This window comes from Salvelinus namaycush, chromosome 21, assembly GCF_016432855.1.
Source record: "Salvelinus namaycush isolate Seneca chromosome 21, SaNama_1.0, whole genome shotgun sequence".
Classification (NCBI taxonomy): domain Eukaryota; kingdom Metazoa; phylum Chordata; class Actinopteri; order Salmoniformes; family Salmonidae; genus Salvelinus; species Salvelinus namaycush.
Genome location: NC_052327.1, coordinates 56,591,285 through 56,609,682, shown reverse-complemented (window position 1 = coordinate 56,609,682; position 18,398 = coordinate 56,591,285). Strand labels below are relative to the sequence as shown.

Here is an 18,398-nt window from a genome sequence, read left to right as displayed (position 1 = left end):
AGTTTTTTAGGTGTATTGTCGGTGTATCGTTGTATTTTAAAATGCGACTGTCCTTGTCTATCAGCTGGGGTTTATTATGGATCCCCATTAGTTCCTGCCAAGGCAGCAGCTACTCTTCCTGTGGTTTATTATGGATCCCCATTAGTTCCTGCCAAGGCAGCAACTACTCTTCCTGGGGTTTATTATGGATCCCCATTAGTTCCTGCCAAGGCAGCAGCTACTCTTCCTGGGGTTTATTATGGATCCCCATTAGTTCCTGCCAAGGCAGCAGCTACTCTTCCTGGGGTTTATTATGAATCCCCATTAGTTCCTGCCAAGGCAGCAGCTACTCTTCCTGGGGTTTATTATGGATCCCCATTAGTTCCTGCCAAGGCAGCAGCTACTCTTCCTGGGGTTTATTATGGATCCCCATTAGTTCCTGCCAAGGCAGCAGCTACTCTTCCTGGGGTTTATTATGGATCCCCATTAGTTCCTGCCAAGGCAGCAGCTACTCTTCCTGGGGTTTATTATGGATCCCCATTAGTTCCTGCCAAGGCAGCAGTTACTCTTTCTGGGGTCCAGCGAAATTTAGGCAGTTATACAATTTTGAAAAACATTACAATACATTAACAACAAATTTCACGACATATTAAGTGTGTGCCCTCAGGCCACCACTCTACTACCACATATCTACAACACAAAATCCATGTGTACATGTGTGTATAGTGCGTACGTTATCATGTGTGTGTGTGTGTGCCTGTGTTTGTGTTGCTTCACAGTTCCCGCTGTTCCATAAGGTGTATTTTTATCAGTTTTTTAAAATCTAATTGTACTGCTGGCATCAGTTACCTGATGTGGAATAGAGTTCCATGTAGTCTGTTCTGGACTTGGGAATTGTGAAGAGACCTCTGGTGGCATGACTTGTGGGGTATGCATGGGTGTCTGATCTGTGTGCCAGTAGTTCAAACAGACAGCTCGGTGCATTCAACATGTCAATACCTTTCACAAATACTAATACTAGTAATGATGAAGTCAATCTCTCCTCCACTTTGAGCTAGGAGAGATTGACATGCATATTATTAATGTTAGCTCTCTGTGTACATCCAAGGGCCAGCCTTGCTGCCCTGTTCTGAGACAATTGCAATTTTCCTAAGTCCCTCTTTGTGGCACCTGACCACACGACTGAACAGTAGTCCAGGTGAGACAAAACTAGAGTCGGTAGGACCTGCCTTGTTGATAGTGTTGTTAAGAAGGTAGAAACTAGGGCCTGTAGGACCTGCCTTGTTGATAGTGTTGTTAAGAAGGTAGAAACTAGGGCCTGTAGGACCTGCCTTGTTGAGAGTGTTGTTAAGAAGGCAGAGCAGCGCTTTATTATGGACAGACTTCTCCCCCATCTTAGCTATTGTTGTATCAATATGTTTTGACCATGACAGTTTACAATCCAGGGTTACTCCTGGAGGTTTAAGGTTTAGTGAATGATTTGTCCCAAATACAATGCTTTTAGTTTTTGAAATATTTAGGACTAACTTAAAAAATATGAACTGTAATTAGTTACATATAATCTAATTACAAAAAATATGAACTGTAATCAATTACATATAATCTGATTACAAAAAATATGAACTGTAATCAGTTACGTTGCTAATCAGATTGCAGATACTTTTTTTTTTGTTGCAAAACTAGAGTACTTCTTACTTTTAAATTCAGAAAGGATGTTTTCTAAAACGTACATTATGACACCTTCCTGTTTTCTCAATGACATTCAATTCAGCGTTGGAAAAAAAATAGAAAAGGTACACGTTTAAGTTTGTTCCACCTGAGGCGGTCTGCCCCACAAGCTAGAGGGAAACTATGACGTCACACCAAATGTGTTTGGATGGATCTTTTTTTTTATGTCTTCTTCTAATGTCTCTTAAAGGAGAAAAGTAATCTAAAAGTAACTGAAACTAATCAGATTACATTACTGTTTTTTGGGTAATCCAAAAGCTACATTACGGATTACAATTTTGGACCGGTAACTAGTAACTGTAACAGATTACATTTAGAAAGTTACCTACCCAACCCTGCCACTGTGTTATGCTGTGTTTTAAGGTCTCGACAATGGATGTTGAAGGACTGACAAACAAGAGCTAACACACACACACACACACACACACACACACACACACACACACGGGAACTCTGAATGCAACTATTGCTTGACACAGTCAATAATAAATCTGTCACTGAGCCAACGTACATAATTGATGAAATGGAATGTTTAGTTCCTGAAGCCTGATTGGTTGCTGTGGGCTGTGGGTGGATGAATGGGGCTGGATGACAGCTCTGTGTGGGTGGAGATAAAACACATAGAAAGAAAAAGGAAGAAAAAGAGTGTGTCCAAAACGGCACCCTATTCCCTGTATAGGGCCCTGGTCAAAAGTAGTGCACTATATAGGGAATAGGGTTCTATAGGGCTCTGGTCTAAAGTAGTGCACTATATAGGGAATAGGGTGTCATTTGGGACGTAGATGTAGCTGCACACTATCGCTCCAGTGCAATACAGTTTGGACAGCAAGCTGCTGTTATCAGGGTTCCTCTGAAGATAAAATACAGTCACATCCCACATAACTAACACCCACGCCATCCCTAACCCATATTTCTGGTACATCACTAGAATCAAATGGTATCAGGGCTGAGGTTTTAAGGTTTTTGCTGCTAACCTACAATGCATTACATGGACTTGCTCCTACCCATCTCTCCGATTTGGCCCTGCCCGTACATACCTACACGTACGTACACTACGGTCACAAGACGAAGGCCTCCTTATTGTTCAAATCAAATCAAATTGTATTGGTCACTTACACGTATTTAGGAGATGTTATTGCGGGTGTAGCGAAATGCTTGTGTTCTTAGCTCCAACAGTGCAGTAATATCCAACAATACACACAAATCTAAAAAAGTTACAGAATGGAATTAAGAAATATATAAATAATAGGATGAGGAGAATAAATATATACAGTACCAGCCCAAAGTTAGGACATTCAAGGGTTTACTCATTAGAATAATAGCGAAGACATCAAAACTATGAAATAACACATATGGAATCATGTAGTAACCAAAAAAAAGTGTTAAACAAATCAAAATATATATTTGAAATTCGTCAAAGTAGCTACCCTTTTCCCTGATGAGAGCTTTACACACTCTTGGCATTCTCTCAACCAGCTTCATGAGGTAGTCACCTGGAATGCATTTCAATAAACAGGTGTGCCTGGTTAAAAGTTAATTTGTGGAATATCTTTCCTTCTTAATGCGTTTGAGGCCATCAGTTGTGTTGTGACAAGGTAGGGGTGGTATACAGAAGATAGCCCTATTTGGTAAAATACCATATTATGGCAAGAACAGCTCAAATAAGCCAAGATAAACGACAGTCCATCATTACTTTAAGACATGAAGGTCAGTCAAAACAGAACATGTCAAGAACTTTGAAAGTTTCTTCTAGTGCAGTCGCAAAAACCATCAAGAGCTGTGATGAAACTGGCTCTCATGAGGACCGCCACAGGGAAGGAAGACCCAGAGTTACCTCTGCTGCAGAGGATAAGTTCATTAGAGTTACCATCTTCAGAAATTGCAGCCCAAAGAAATGCTTCACAGAGTTCAAGTAACAGACACATCTCAACATCAACTGTTCAGAGACTGCGTGAATCAGGCCTTCATGGTTGAATTGCTGCAAAGAAACAACTACTAAAGGACACCAATAAGAAGAGACTTGCTTGGGCCAAGAAACATGAGCAATGGACATTAGACTGGTGGAAATCTGTCCTTTGGTTTGATGAGTCCAAATGTTAGATTTTTGGTGATGGTATGGTCAGTGATTTATTTAGAATTCAAGGCACACTTAACCATCATGGCTACCACAGCATTCTGCGGCGATACGCCATCCCATCTGGTTTGCGCTTAGTAGGACTATCATTTGTTTTTCAACAGGGCAATGACCATACACACCTCCAGGCTGTGTAAGGGCTATTTGACCAAGAAGGAGAGTGATGGAGTGATGCATCAGATGACCTGGCCTCCACAATCACCCAACAAACACCCAATTGAGATGGTTTAGGATGAGTTGAACAGCAGAGTGAAGGAAAAGCAACCAACAAGTGCTCAGCATATGTGATAACTCCTTCAAGACTGTTGGAAAAGCATTCCCGGTGAAGCTGGTTGAGAGAATGCCAATGGGTGTGCAAAGCTGTCATCAAGGCAAAGGGTGGCTACTTTGAAGAATCTCAAATATAAAATATATTTTGATTTGTTTAACACTTTTTTTCGTTACTACATGATTCCATATGTGTTATTTCATAGTTTTGATGTCTTCACTATTATTTTACAATGTAGAAAATTGCCAAAATAAACAAAAGCACTTGAATGAGTAGGTGTCCAAACTTTTGACTGGTAGTGTACATACTGTATGTGATGGGATGTAGAGACATGATGGACAGTATGTGGATAGAATATGTAGTATATCTGAAGAATACATGGATAGAATAGTATATGTACAGCAATAGTTAAATAAGATTGGCCTTGACTATAATACAGTATTTACTTAGCCTGTTTGGGCTGCAGCCCGACACCGGTACACTTATGACAACATCAAGCTCAAGTGCAGGGCGCGAAATTCAAAAGATATTTTTTTTAAATATTTAACTTTCACACATTAACAAGTCCAATACAGCATATGAAAGGTACACATCTTGTGAATCAAGCCAACATGTCCGATTTTTAAAATGTTTTACAGGGAAGACAAAATATGTAAATCTATTAGCTAACCACGTTAGCAAAAGACACCACTTTTCTTACTCCATCAGTTTCTTACTCCATCAGTAGCTATCACAAATTCGACCAAATAAAGATATAAATAGCCACTAACCAAGAAACAACTTCATCAGATGACAGTCTGATAACATATTTATTGTATAGCATATGTTTTGTTCGAAAAATTTGCATATTTCAGGTATAAATCATAGTTTACATTTCAGCTACAATCAGAAATTGCACCGAAAGCAGCCATAATATTTACAGACACCAACGTCAAATACCTAATTACTCATCATAAAACATTTCTGAAAAATACATAGTGTACAGCAATTGAAAGACAGGCATCTTGTGATTCCAGACAATATTTCCGATTTATTAAATGTTTTACAGCGAAAACAAAATGTAGCGTTATATTAGCGTAGCCACAATAGCCAGAAACACTTTGGCGCCCACGACCAGTTCACATGCACGACAGATATTAGAAATAGCATCATAAAATGTTTCTTACTTTTGGTGATCTTCCGTCAGAATGTTGGACAAGGTGTCCTTTGTCCAGAACAGTCGTTGTTTGGATCTGGAACGGCAAATTTCCCTCATCATTTAGCATGGGCACTTGCCAAGATCTCTCCAACGTCAACAAAGTCAGAGAACGGAACACGGCAAAACTCCCGAAAAAATTTCAATAATCTGATTAAACTATATTGAAAAAACATACTTTACGATGATATGGTCACATGTATCAAATAAAATCTAAACCGGAGATGTTAGTCGTCCATAACGACAGCTAAACAGAAGGCAAATCCATGTCCCCTTTCGCGCGCTCCAGAAACAGGAAATGGACGGTCACGTCATACAAAGAGCTTTAATTCCACCTCAGACCAAGATAAACACGAAATTTCTTCTCTCACCGCCTCTTGACAACCAGGGGAAGGTGTATGAAGTGTATGTAGACTCTTACGTATCATGCCCATGTATAGGCAGGAAGTTGAACAGAGCATCGATTTCTGACATTCCACTTCCTGGTCAGGAAATGTGCTGCAGAATGAGTTCTGTTTCACTCAGAGAAATAATTCAAACGGTTTTAGAAACTAGAGAGTGTTTTCTATCCAATAGTAATAATAATATGCATATTGTACGAGCAAGAATTGAGTACGAGGCCGTTTGAAATGGGCACGATTTAACTGGCTACTCAATACTGCCCCTTGCAGCCATAACAGGATATAAAATGGGTAAAACAGTATGTAAACATTATTAAAGTGACCAGTGACCCATTATTAAAGTGACCAGTGTTCCATTACTAAAGTGACCAGTGTTCCATTATTAAAGTGACCAGTGTTCCATTATTAAAGTGACCAGTGTTCCATGACTATGTACATAGGGCAGCAGCCTCTAAGGTGCAGGGTTGAGTAACCGGGTGGTAGCCAGCTAGTGACAGTGACTAAAGTTCAGGGCAGTGTACTGTCCGGCTAGTGGTGACTATTTAACAGTCTGATGGCCTTGAGATAGAAGCTGTTTATCAGCCTCTCGGTCCCAGCTTTGATGTATCTGTACTGACCTTGCCTTCTGGATGGTAGCGGGGTGAACAGGCCGTGGCTCGGGTGTCTGAGGTCCTTGATGATCTTCTTGGCCTTCCTGTGACACCGGGGGATGTAGATGTCCTGGAGGGCAGGCAGTGTGTCCCCGGTGATGCGTTGGGCTGACCGCACCACCCTCTTGAGAGCCGTGCGGTTGGGGACGGTTTAGTTGACGTACCAGGTGGTGATACAGCCTGACAGGATGCTCCTGATTTGTGTTACGCCTTCTTCAACACACTGTCTGTGTGGGTGGACCATTTCAAATTGTCAGTGATGTGTACACTGAGGAACTTGAAGCTTTTCACCTTCTCCACTGTGGCCCTGTCGATGTGGATGGGGGCGTACTCCCTCTGCCCTCTCCTGAAGTTCATTATCAGCTCCTTTGTTTTGTTGATGTTGTAAGGAGAGGTTATTTTCCTGGCACCACTCTGCCAGGGCCCTCACCTCCTCCCTGTAGGCTGTCTCGTCATTGTTGGTAATCAGGCCTAACACTGTTGTGTCGTCTGCCAACTTGATGATTGAGTTGGAGGCGTGCGTGGCCATGCAGTCATGGGTGAACAGGGACTACAGGAGGGGGGCGGCCTGTCAGGAAGTCCAGGACCCAGTTGCACAGGGTAGGGTTCAGACCCAGGGCCTCAAGCTTAATGATGAGCTTGGAGGGCACTATGGTGTTGAAGGCTGAGCTGTAGTCAATGAACAGCATTCTTACATAGGTATTCCTCTTGTCCAGATGGGATAGGGCAGTGGGATGGCGATTGCATCGTCGGTGGATCTATTGGGGCGGTATGCAAACTTGAGTGCGTCTAGAGTGTCGGGTAAGGTGGAGGTGATATGAACCTTAACTAGCCTCTCAAAGCACTTCATGATGGCAGAAGTGAGTGCTACGGGCCGATAGTACGGGCGATAGTTGTATTATATTCGCTTTCTTGGGTACAGGAACAATGGTGGACATCTTGAAGCAAGTGGGGACAACATAAGCATTTAGTCACATTATTTACACATACAGTATATTACAGCGCTTACACTCCTATTCTCTCAGTAGCTCAGTGTGGTGAAGCAGTGCTCTTGATGCCCTCCCCCTGTGTGTCTGATTGGTTACTGCATGTTAATTAGCCTCATCTGATTGGCTTAAAGTGTGTTCCTGGCGTGTGCTGATTGGTGATACTGAGGGAAGGAGGGAGGGGCATGTGAAAGGGGGACAGTATCAAATCAAATCAAATTTTATTTGTCACATACACATGGTTAGCAGATGTTAATGCGAGTGTAGCGAAATGCTTGTGCTTCTAGTTCCGACAATGCAGTAATAACCAACAAGTAATCTAACCTAACAATTCCACAACTACTACCTTATACTACCTTGGAGTGTTTCATTGGCTGAGGGTGGGTGGATGTAACTGTAGAGGACTAGAAGCATGGTTTGGGAGGGTAAGGAAGGTTTTTTAACGGGGTCATATTAAGAGAAGGCCTAGCCCTATGTTGTAATCTGTAGGCACGGATGGATTATCTTGGCAAAGGAGAAATCAGTCAATTGAAATAAATTCATTAGGCCCTAATCTATGAATTTTACATGATAGGAAGAGATTGAATAAATCCAGCCAGCTGGTCTGCGCATGCTCTGAGGACGAGGCTATGGATGCCGTCTGGGCGAGCAGCCTTGCGAGGGTTAACAAGCTTAAATGTCTTACTCGCGTTGGTCACGGAGAACGAGAGCTCACAGTCCTCAGGAGCGGTGGCATGTGTCGGCGGCACTGTGTTTTCCTTGAAGGTGTTTAGCTTGTCTGGGATCAAGACGTCGGTGTCCGCAACATGGCTGGATTTTTCTTTAATCTGTGATTGTTTGGAGTCCCCACCACAAACGTCTTGTGTCAGAACCCTTGAATTGCGACTCCACTTTGTCTCTGTACTTACGTTTTTGCCTTTTTGATTGTCTTATGGAGGACATAACTGGACTGTTTGTACTCAATCATATTCCCAATCACCTTGCTGTGGTTAAATGTGATGGTTCGCGCTTTCAGTGTTGCAATGTTTTGGTTTTGGTAGGTTTTTTATTTATTTATTTATTTTTATATATATTTTTAATTTTATCCCCTTTTCTCCCCAATTTTCGTGGTATCCAATCGCTAGTAATTACTATCTTGTCTCATCGCTACAACTCCCGTACGGGCTCGGGAGAGACGAAGGTCGAAAGCCACGCGCCCTCCGAAACACAACCCAACCAAGCCGCACTGCTTCTTAACACAGCGCGCCTCCAACCCGGAAGCCAGCCGCACCAATGTGTCAGAGGAAACACCGTGCACCTGGCCCCCTTGGTTAGCGCGCACTGCGCCCGGCCCGCCACAGGAGTCGCTGGAGCGCGATGAGACAAGGATATCCCTACCGGCCAAACCCTCCCTAACCCGGACGACGCTAGCCCAATTGTGCGTCGCCCCACGGACCTCCCGGTCGCGGCCGGCTGCGACAGAGCCTGGGCGCGAACCCAGAGACTCTGGTGGCGCAGCTAGCACTGCGATGCAGTGCCCTAGACCACTGCGCCACCCGGGAGGCCGTTTTGGTAGGTTTTAATTGTCAAAGTAGGAACAACATACCCGATACACTTCCTGATGAACTCTGTCACCGTGTCCGTGTATACGTCAATGTTATTCTCAGAGGCAACCTGGAACATATCGCAGTCCGCGTGATCAAAACAATCTTGAAGCATAGATTCCGATTGGTCAGACCAGTGTTGAACAGTCCTTACCACTGGTACTTCCTGTTTGAGTTTCTGCCTATAGGAAGGGAGGGGCAGAATGGAGGCGTGATCTGATTTGCCGAAGGGAGGGTGGAGGAGGGCCTTGGGAGAATAGGAATGGTCAAGAGTTTTTGATGTGTGAGTAGCGCAGGCAATGTGTTGATAAAACTTCGCTAGGGTTTTCCTCAGATTTTGTTTTATTCAAGTTCCCAGCTTGAAACTTTCTGAGCTAATAAGGTGAGAAATAATAACATTTTTTTTTTAAATACTGCAAATTTGCTTCAGAGCCAGGAACATGTCTATCGGCGCCATCTTGTGAGGTATTTTTGTTCATAGAAATTCTAAGCAAATAGCTGGAGGCAGGGCTTTCTGCTATAGAGCTCCATTTTTATGGAATGATCTGCTGATCCATGTGAGAGACGCAGACTAAGTCTCAACCCTTAAGTCTTTACTGAAGACTCTTCAGTAGGTCCTATGATTGAGTGTAGTCTGACCCAGGGATGCGAAAGTGAACGGCAAGGCACTGGAGTGATGAACCAGCCTTGCTGTCTCTGCCTGGCCGGGCCCCCCTCCACTGGGATTCTCTGTCTCTGACCCTATTACGGGGGCTTGAGTCACTGGATTGCTCGAGCTTTCCCATGCCGTCCCTAGGAGGGGTGCATCACGTCGTGTCAGGATTTTTTCCCGCTATACTTGACCTGAGTAGGTTGAGTCCCTGACATGATCTTCCTGTCCGGTTTTGCATCCCCTTGAGCTTGTGAGATGGGGGAGGTATTTGTGGGCTATACTTGGCCTTGTCTCAGGATAGTAAGTTTGTGGTCTGTTGATATCCATTTGGTGGTGTGGTGGCTGTGCTTTGTCAAAGTGGGTGGGGTTATATCCTACCTGGTTGGCCCTGTCCGATGGTAACTTTGGACATGCCCCCCCCCCCTTCTCAGTCTCCAGTATCTATGCTGCAATAGGCTATGTGTCGGGGGGCTAGGGTTAGTCTGTCGTACCTGGTGTAATTCTCCTGTCTTATCTGGTGTAATTCTCCTGTCTTATCTGGTGTCCTTTGAGATCTTAGCTATGCTCCATCTATTTAAAAAAATTATGCATGCCAGCAAAGCCAATACACAACACAACACTAAACAATACATTAATTGCACTATAACGGTGACACACGGTGCCCACAATCTGTTAGGGCCTACATGAAGCTGTCCCAACAGCAGAGTCCCAACACCTTACCACCGATACACCTGGCTATCAGCGAAACCTTGTCTGGCAGCGAAACAGTTCATTCAGCCTCATTTACTGCCTTTTTAAAACACATAGCTGATATAGCAGACTTGCTTAATTAAACAAATGTGGTTTCTACTGACAATTGAGATGTACAAACTATGACATAAGGGAATGATGAGCGGATAAGAGGCAATCAGTAATTTCGATTAAGACATTAATGAGCGAGCTAAGACGGACATGGTCAATATAATTGTTCAGCACTTTTGAAATGTACAGCAACAGAATTCAGAACATGGGCCGTTCTTACAGTATTCTCCCTGTACACCAAGTCAGAACTGTAGGATAAATAAAGGGGCACATAAGCAGACAATGAAAGCTCTTACAATATTCGATGATGACATTTCTCTAAAACAGGCTATAGGCTACATGTGCACCACCAAGTCAGAACAGAAGACTAAGTTATGAGGGGGAAAGGGACCAAATTATTAGGGTGAGGCACATGGGCTACTAACTGGCTCTTATAACCTCCACCACGCACAGCCAAAAGAGGACTTTCTCCTAGCCACCATGCTTCTACAGTACACCTGCATTGCTTGCACTTGAGAGTTTTAGGCTGACACTGTGACAACTGCTGATGTAAAAAGGACTTTATAAATAAATGTTTTGGATTGATTGATTAGTTCATTCCCTAATAAAATAGCATAGCGATTTGCATTTCTCAAAATAAGACGGGGCTAATGGAAAAACCCACACACGGCAACGAGTAGTCTACATATTACGGTAATGATACTACGCTCTCTTGTGCGTACCTCCCATTACGGTACCTGCATACATCCGTCGAATTCTCCAACCTCACTGTTTGCAAACCCATAGAGCACAACTCAAAAGCTGCTGTTCAAATACCAGTGAAAGGAAAACTCCGGATTGTCTTCGCTTTCTAGACTGTAAGTAGACACAAACTTCCGTTTGTTTCGCTCAACATTTCTTTGCATGTTATTTTTTATTTATCAATAACTCGGTTTTGTTGAACAGTCGGTTTGCGTAGTTGAATGTCTTTTTTTAAATTTGAAAGATATGTTAACTTATTTGGACAAATAAACAATCTCTTAAATTGGTAGATTGAGGGCAAAATTAGCTAATTATGTAGCGTCTGGTGGAATGTGTGTTTTGATAGAATTTCAAGAATCACGCATTGGTAAATTCAACGCCGCTTGCCCATTTGACACTTCTGATTATTCCTTGATGAAACAGTCACCACCAATATTCCCGATAATAGCGCATATACCGGTTAAGGTCTTCTTCCGGATAAATCGGTCCGCACTTTTGATATCCCGCTCACAAGTATCCCTGCAGCTATGAATAAACAGAATATTCCTAATCTGGCCAGGGACAGCGGAACGATTTTTTTTTTGTTGACAGGGGGTTGCGGGGAGAAAATCCCGACATTAGGTAGGCTATTAGTACATTTGTATATAATAAGCTGCATGTATGCATCTAACCTTCTGTCATTACTTGATGCTCTTTTGAATAACCTACTAAATAAAGCCTTGCTTATCAGAATGTAATACATCGGTGGAATGAACGCCTCGTCAACTTTGACATCGCTGAAGTTCTTTAATGTCTACCTCACATGGGGAGCGAAAACGATTACACTGAAAACACATCTAGCACGTTTGGTGGCGATAAAACAACGGAGCCCCATTCATCTTCAATGAAGGGAAGCGAAGTGGGCGACGGAGTTGTACACCGCAGGACTGAAGTTGGGGGGGGGGAACTGAAGTTTTGACTCGTACTCTACTACATCGCGTTGATATTGGCCAATCGAAGCTGGCTATAGCTTCCAACCCCTACTGGATTGGCTGACAATGGCTGTTGATAGCTACCTTGCAGACTCTCAGGTGAGGGCTAACAATAGTTCGAGGCTAGCATGGCTATGCGAGTGATGCTTGCATAGATCCTCTGTTAGGGACAGGGGAGATTATCCTTGCAAATATTCGAAATGACATCAATTTGTTTACTGGTTTTAAGCAGTTGTGTAAACATACTTGAAAGTACTACTTCGTTTTTGTGGATATCTGCACTTTACTATTTATATTTTGACTACTTTTACTTCACTACATTCCAAAAGAAAATACTGTACTTTTGTCTCCATACATTTTCCCAGACAACCAAAAGTAGTCGTTACATTTGGAATGTTTAGCAGAACAGGAAAATCGTCGAATTCAAGCACTTATCAAGAGAACACGTGGTCATCCCCACTGCCTCTGGCCTGGAAGACTCACTGAACACATACATCTTTTGTAAATAATGTTGAACTGTGCCCCTGGCTATCTATATACATTTTAAAAACAAGAAAATGTAGCCGTCTGCTTTGCTTATCAATATAAGGCATTTAAAATGATTTATACTTTTACTTTTGATACTTAAGTATATTTTAGCAATTCATTTTGACAATTCATTTTGACAAGTATATTTAAAACCGACTACTACTTGACTAAAAGTCTAGAAGTATTTTACTGACTGACTGCACGTTTACACAAGGTCCACCAGCGCACATGAACATTTTCCCAAAATGAAAGACACAAATTCTCCACTCCTGTTCCCGAGACAAAATTAACATTTGCTCTATAATTTTACTACAAGAAACACTTACTTCTGCAGGAATAAATATTATAGGCTACATGTCACGCCTACAGTCTGTGTCCAGACTTCAGTTAGAATCACATTTGCAGTTAAGTTGGAATACTCTGTGAAACTGAGCCAGGCAGACCCTACAGGCAGACCCTACAGGCAGACCCTACAGGCAGACCCTACAGGCAGACCCTACAGGCAGACCCTACTAACACTGACTTTGCTGATAGCTACTTTCATTGAGGAATAATGTACTTTACTATGACAGATCTGTGGTTGTCCCACCTCGCTATCTTAAGATGAATGCACTAAGTCGTTTTGGATAAAAGCGTCTGCTAAATTACTAAAATGTCAAAACAAATGTAAACAGCATAAGATGTTTACATGCCACAGTATCCTGTCTAATATAGAATATATGTGTATATATATTTGTGTGTGTATATATGTATATATATGTTTGTGTATATTTTTCTGGATTCTCAACCGGGATACTTTGCTTATTTGAGTTATTGTAAACGGGATATGTTTATATGCGTCACCTCAAAAACAGAGTCCTTGAGTATCCCAAATAACAACAGGATATTGGCGTGCATGTAGGCGTGGTCATTGTAACAGCTGTTGGCACCACGGTAAGAGTAAACTCTGCAGGCTACGTGGCCTAATACACCTCTGTGTAGCACTGCAAAAAAAACTTGTAAAGTTTTGAATAAAATGCCCTTTGAACTTACTCTACCGGTTGACATACGCCATTGGAAAAAAGTGGATGACACAGCGCAATGATTTAAAAAGAAAGTTTTATACAGGACAATCATGGGTACAAAGTGCGCATTAAATAATGGACTGATAGATTCAATGTAGTCGGAGGTATACTCTGCCAAAAGGGGGGGGGGGGGGGGGGGGGTAGGGATCTCGGTACTGATAGGGTTAATGTGTTAGCGTAGGCTAGCTGGGATCTCGGTACTGATAGGGTTAATGTGTTAGCGTAGGCTAGCTGGGATCTCGGTACTGATAGGGTTAATGTGTTAGCGTAGGCTAGCTGGGATCTCGGTACTGATAGGGTTAATGTGTTAGCGTAGCCTACAGAACATTTCTCTGCTTGTTGTTTTCTGTCATTCCTCTTCGTGCTTCAACACGATCTGTCAATGTGTGAACTGAAGATGACCAACCATACTTAAAAGGATGGGGAAATAACACCTTTTTCACAGATAAGGGAAATGTAATGCCTTTTCAGGACAAAAATTAACATGGATTGCTTCTAAACCATTATAGGAAGAAGCTGTTTTAAAGTGCTTTAAAAAGAGCTGAAAACAACTTTTCTTTTTGACAAATGGAAGGATATAGTGGAGGGACTGAGGCGGGTGGAGGGACTGAGGCGGGTGGAGGGACTGAGGCGGGTGGAGGGACTGAGGCGGGTGGAGGGACTGAGGCGGGTGGAGGGACTGAGGCGGGTGGAGGGACTGAGGCGGGTGGAGGGACTGAGGCGGGTGGAGGGACTGAGACGGTTGGCCAATAACAGCATTGCTTCTGGCTCTTTCATGGCAGAATGGTTATAAAATGTGCCTGGCGTAATGTTATATTCACTCTTGCAGAAGGAGGAAGAGAATAGGGGCAAGGAAAGTGTGTGGGTGTCTGATGCATGTCAGGGACTGTTAGTGTGTGTGTGTGTGTGTGTGTGTGTGTCCCTGTATGCACAGTTTTCTGAGCTTGAAGTCAGAATTATTTTTAAGAAAATCTGGATAGACACCATGCCAGGGAAAGCTGCCTCTTTCCTGTGTGCGAAGATCACCCCCCTACTTCTTGAAGCAACCTTCTAGTTTTGACCTGCTCTGTACAGGCCAGGGACCATACTATTTGGGTGTGTTTAGATGGGTGTCCTCTCGCTCTCTCTCGCTCTCTCTCTCTCGCTCTCTCTCTCTCGCTCTCTCTCTCTCGCTCTCTCTCTCTCGCTCTCTCTCTCTCGCTCTCTCTCTCTCGCTCGTTTCTACAGGTCTGTGGACACACAACTAGTGTTTTTAAATACAAATTGAACTGATATGTAGAGAGACATGGTGACGTGGTTCTGTAGCAATATGTTGGCAGATTCGTGTAAGGCAGGCATATTGTACGTAGAGATGTTACTGGAACGATCGCTGCAGCCATCTGTATACAGTAGATGTCATGCCTGGCAAGAGAAGTTGTTGAAAGTGGAGTCTTTCTCGGTTCCTACCGTGTGTGTGTGTGGTTTATATAAAAGCAGAAGGGCTACATAAATGTCAGCTGACTGAACACAGGGATTGTGTTGCGAGCCAAACAGTAGTCTCCTGTTTTCCTGCTCTGAGGGAAACTTAACACCTTCCTTGACCTTTCTTCACCCATGACAACGGTTCCATCACTGTAAACGTTGGACATGTAAACAAAGGCTAAGTCAAGGGGCTGGTTCGTGGTTCCGGAGACCTATTAAGACATTTTCCCGAAAGGGACACAAATTATTTTAATATAAGCCAATTCCTGGACTAATAAAGCACTTTCAACTGAGAGTCTCTGTGTCTGGGGAAACAGGCCTGATGTGTTTCATGATTGGTCGATGTTGGCGCAAATCACATCTCAGCTTCTACATCAGGGGTGTCAAAATCATTCCACGGAAGACCGAGTGTCTGCAGGTTTTTTGGTTTTTCCTTTCAATTAAGACCTAGACAACCAGGTGAAGGGAGTTCCTTTTAGTAATTAAGACCTAGACAACCAGGTGAAGGGAGTTCCTTTTAGTAATTAAGACCTAGACAACCAGGTGAAGGGAGTTCCTTTTAGTAATTAGTGACCTAGACAACCAGGTGAAGGGAGTTCCTTTTAGTAATTAAGACCTAGACAACCAGGTGAAGGGAGTTCCTTTTAGTAATTAAGACCTAGACAACCAGGTGAAGGGAGTTCCTTTTAGTAATTAAGACCTAGACAACCAGGTGAAGGGAGTTCCTTTTAGTAATTAAGACCTAGACAACCAGGTGAAGGGAGTTCCTTTTAGTAATTAGTGACCTAGACAACCAGGTGAAGGGAGTTCCTTTTAGTAATTAGTGACCTAGACAACCAGGTGAAGGGAGTTCCTTTTAGTAATTAGTGACCTAGACAACCAGGTGAAGGGAGTTCCTTCTACTAATTAGTGACCTAGACAACCAGGTGAAGGGAGTTCCTTCTACTAATTAGTGACCTAGACAACCAGGTGAAGGGAGTTCCTTCTACTAATTAGTGACCTAGACAACCAGGTGAAGGGAGTTCCTTCTACTAATTAGTGACCTAGACAACCAGGTGAAGGGAGTTCCTTCTACTAATTAGTGACCTTAATTCATCAATCAAGTACGAAAACCCACAGACACTCGGCCCTCCGTGGAATGAGTTTGACAAGTGGTCTACATGCTCTTTCCATGACAGACTGACCAGGTGAAAGCTATGATCCCTTATTGATGTCACTTGTTAAATCCACTTTAATCAGTGTAGATGAGGGAGGGAGGGAGGGAGACAGGTTAAAGAAGGATTAAAAAAAAAAATAGAGATGTATTTCTTTTAAATCTTAAGGCAATTGAGACATGGGTTGTGTATGTGTGCCATTCAAATCACAATACATTGAGAATCTCATATACGTATTGTATCGGCACCTAAATATCGTTGACAATATCCTAACATGAGATCTCTAACAATTTCCAGTAGTGATGCACTGATATGACAGTTTTGGTCGATATACCGATTTTCTGATATTTTCCTTGCCCAAAGAAAACGATACCGATATTTTAAAGTTTTTGCTGCCTTTTAAAAAAAAAAAGCTTTCTAGTACAGTTAAATAGTTAACACACACACATGGATGCAGCGGCCTAAGGCACTGCATCTCAGTGCAAGAGGCGCCACTACAGTCCCTGGTTCGAATCCAGGCTGTGTCACATCCGGCTGTGATTGGGAATACCCTACGTCTGCGCACAATTGGCCCAGCGTCATCCGGGCCGTCCTGGTAAAATAAGAATTTGTTCTTAACTGACTTGCCTAGTTAAATAAAAGGTTACACGCACCACACTGACCGAAAAGTTATTTTGTTGGCATTTACGTATGTCCCCATTACCAGTAAAACATCATCAAAACATGTTTCTTTCACTTACTTGCTGTGCTGTTTCGTTGTTCATTTGTTCAGTCGTTTCCTTGTCAACTAGGATTTCTATGGAACGCAGTTTGCGTGTCAAACAAGATACACGTCAAATAACACTATTGGACGTCTCAAATAAGCTTGTTGACCAATCAGGACCTGAATAGGACTGCACGTCACAATAATAATATAATGCGTTCATAATGTTTTTTTAATGTAGTTATTACACATTGATTACAGTATCACTTGTATTTAATTTGTCACAACGATTCATTGATACGTACAGTATGCTATGATGCTGGTAAAGTTGTCTGTGCACCTACAGTGCTGGTCATAAATAAAAGCTAGCTAGCTGATGGACGCAAACAATGTTCTACACCAAAAAACATAGCAAAACGACAATCTAGGTGTCGTCATCTAAAATAACCTTAATTTATAAAGTCGGACCCATTTATGTGAAGCTAGCCACAATAGTGGACTTTGCGGTTAGCCTTCAAAATAAAAGTATGGCATAATTCTACTATTTGTATTCATTTGCATCACTGCCAATGACATACTTTTATTTTGAAGACAAAGAGTAAATTCCACTAGTGTGGCTAGCTTCACAACCCGGTCAAGCCTCACTAGCCAGATGAAGCTAGCTGGCTGCTTATAACGTTAGCTTTAGGCAACGTGGTTAAGTAGCTGGCTAGCTATTTATTTTCATGAACTGAAGTTAAATTTCAATAGGCGAACAACAAGTGGCAACCTAGGGAATACTTACTCACAAAGATTCCTAAAACATTACTAAGAATAATGAAAATGACTGCAGTTTCTATTCATTGTTTTCAGGCTGTTTGTATTTGTGCTAGCTAGGTACCAAGCTAAAGCTAACTCCCCTAGAAGTTGTGGTCGAACAAATTATGCTTTATTACCAACGTGGTATAGTACACATCGTTCGTGGCCGGTGTTTGCTTGTCTCCATAGCTTTTTGCACAGCTTTGACAGTGCTACTGTATCTTTTTGACACACAAAGACCCAAACGGCGTTCCATAGTATGTATGTCGTGAAGCTAATAGCAGTGACGCTATTACTGTGTAACTCCGGTAGGGCAACATCTGAAAAACAGCGCACTTGTTAGTGTGTACTGGTGCTCGACCAGTCGGCGAAAGCCAACACCACCCACGACAGAGAACGGTTGATTGTCAAGGGCAATGAATTCCATTATCTTGGCTTTAATGGTTTTCACCTTTTGATTTGTCTCGCTGAAATGTTCTTACTCTTTCAAATGACTGCTCGACTTGTTGACTGCTCGATCCACACAGCAGACATTGTGGGCTAGGTTAGGAATGCTGTGTTGCACGTGTAGCGCTACATTTTACGTGGCGTCATTACGTCA

The 18,398-nt window shown here is 42.6% G+C and overlaps 1 protein-coding gene across 3 annotated transcripts in view; it reads left to right on the top strand.

Moving 5' to 3' along the window:
- LOC120066520 (tumor protein p53-inducible protein 11-like) overlaps positions 1 to 18,398 on the top strand; it is a 131,917-nt gene that overhangs the window by 26,722 nt on the left and 86,797 nt on the right. For 2 of the 3 annotated variants that reach the window (XM_039017948.1, XM_039017945.1), the window contains exon 1: positions 11,111 to 11,234. The exons of the other annotated variant lie outside the window; for it this stretch is intronic. The gene's annotated coding sequence lies outside the window, so the exon portion shown is untranslated. Of the gene's footprint in view, positions 1 to 11,110; positions 11,235 to 18,398 lie in introns of those variants that run through there. 3 annotated transcript variants of the gene reach the window in all.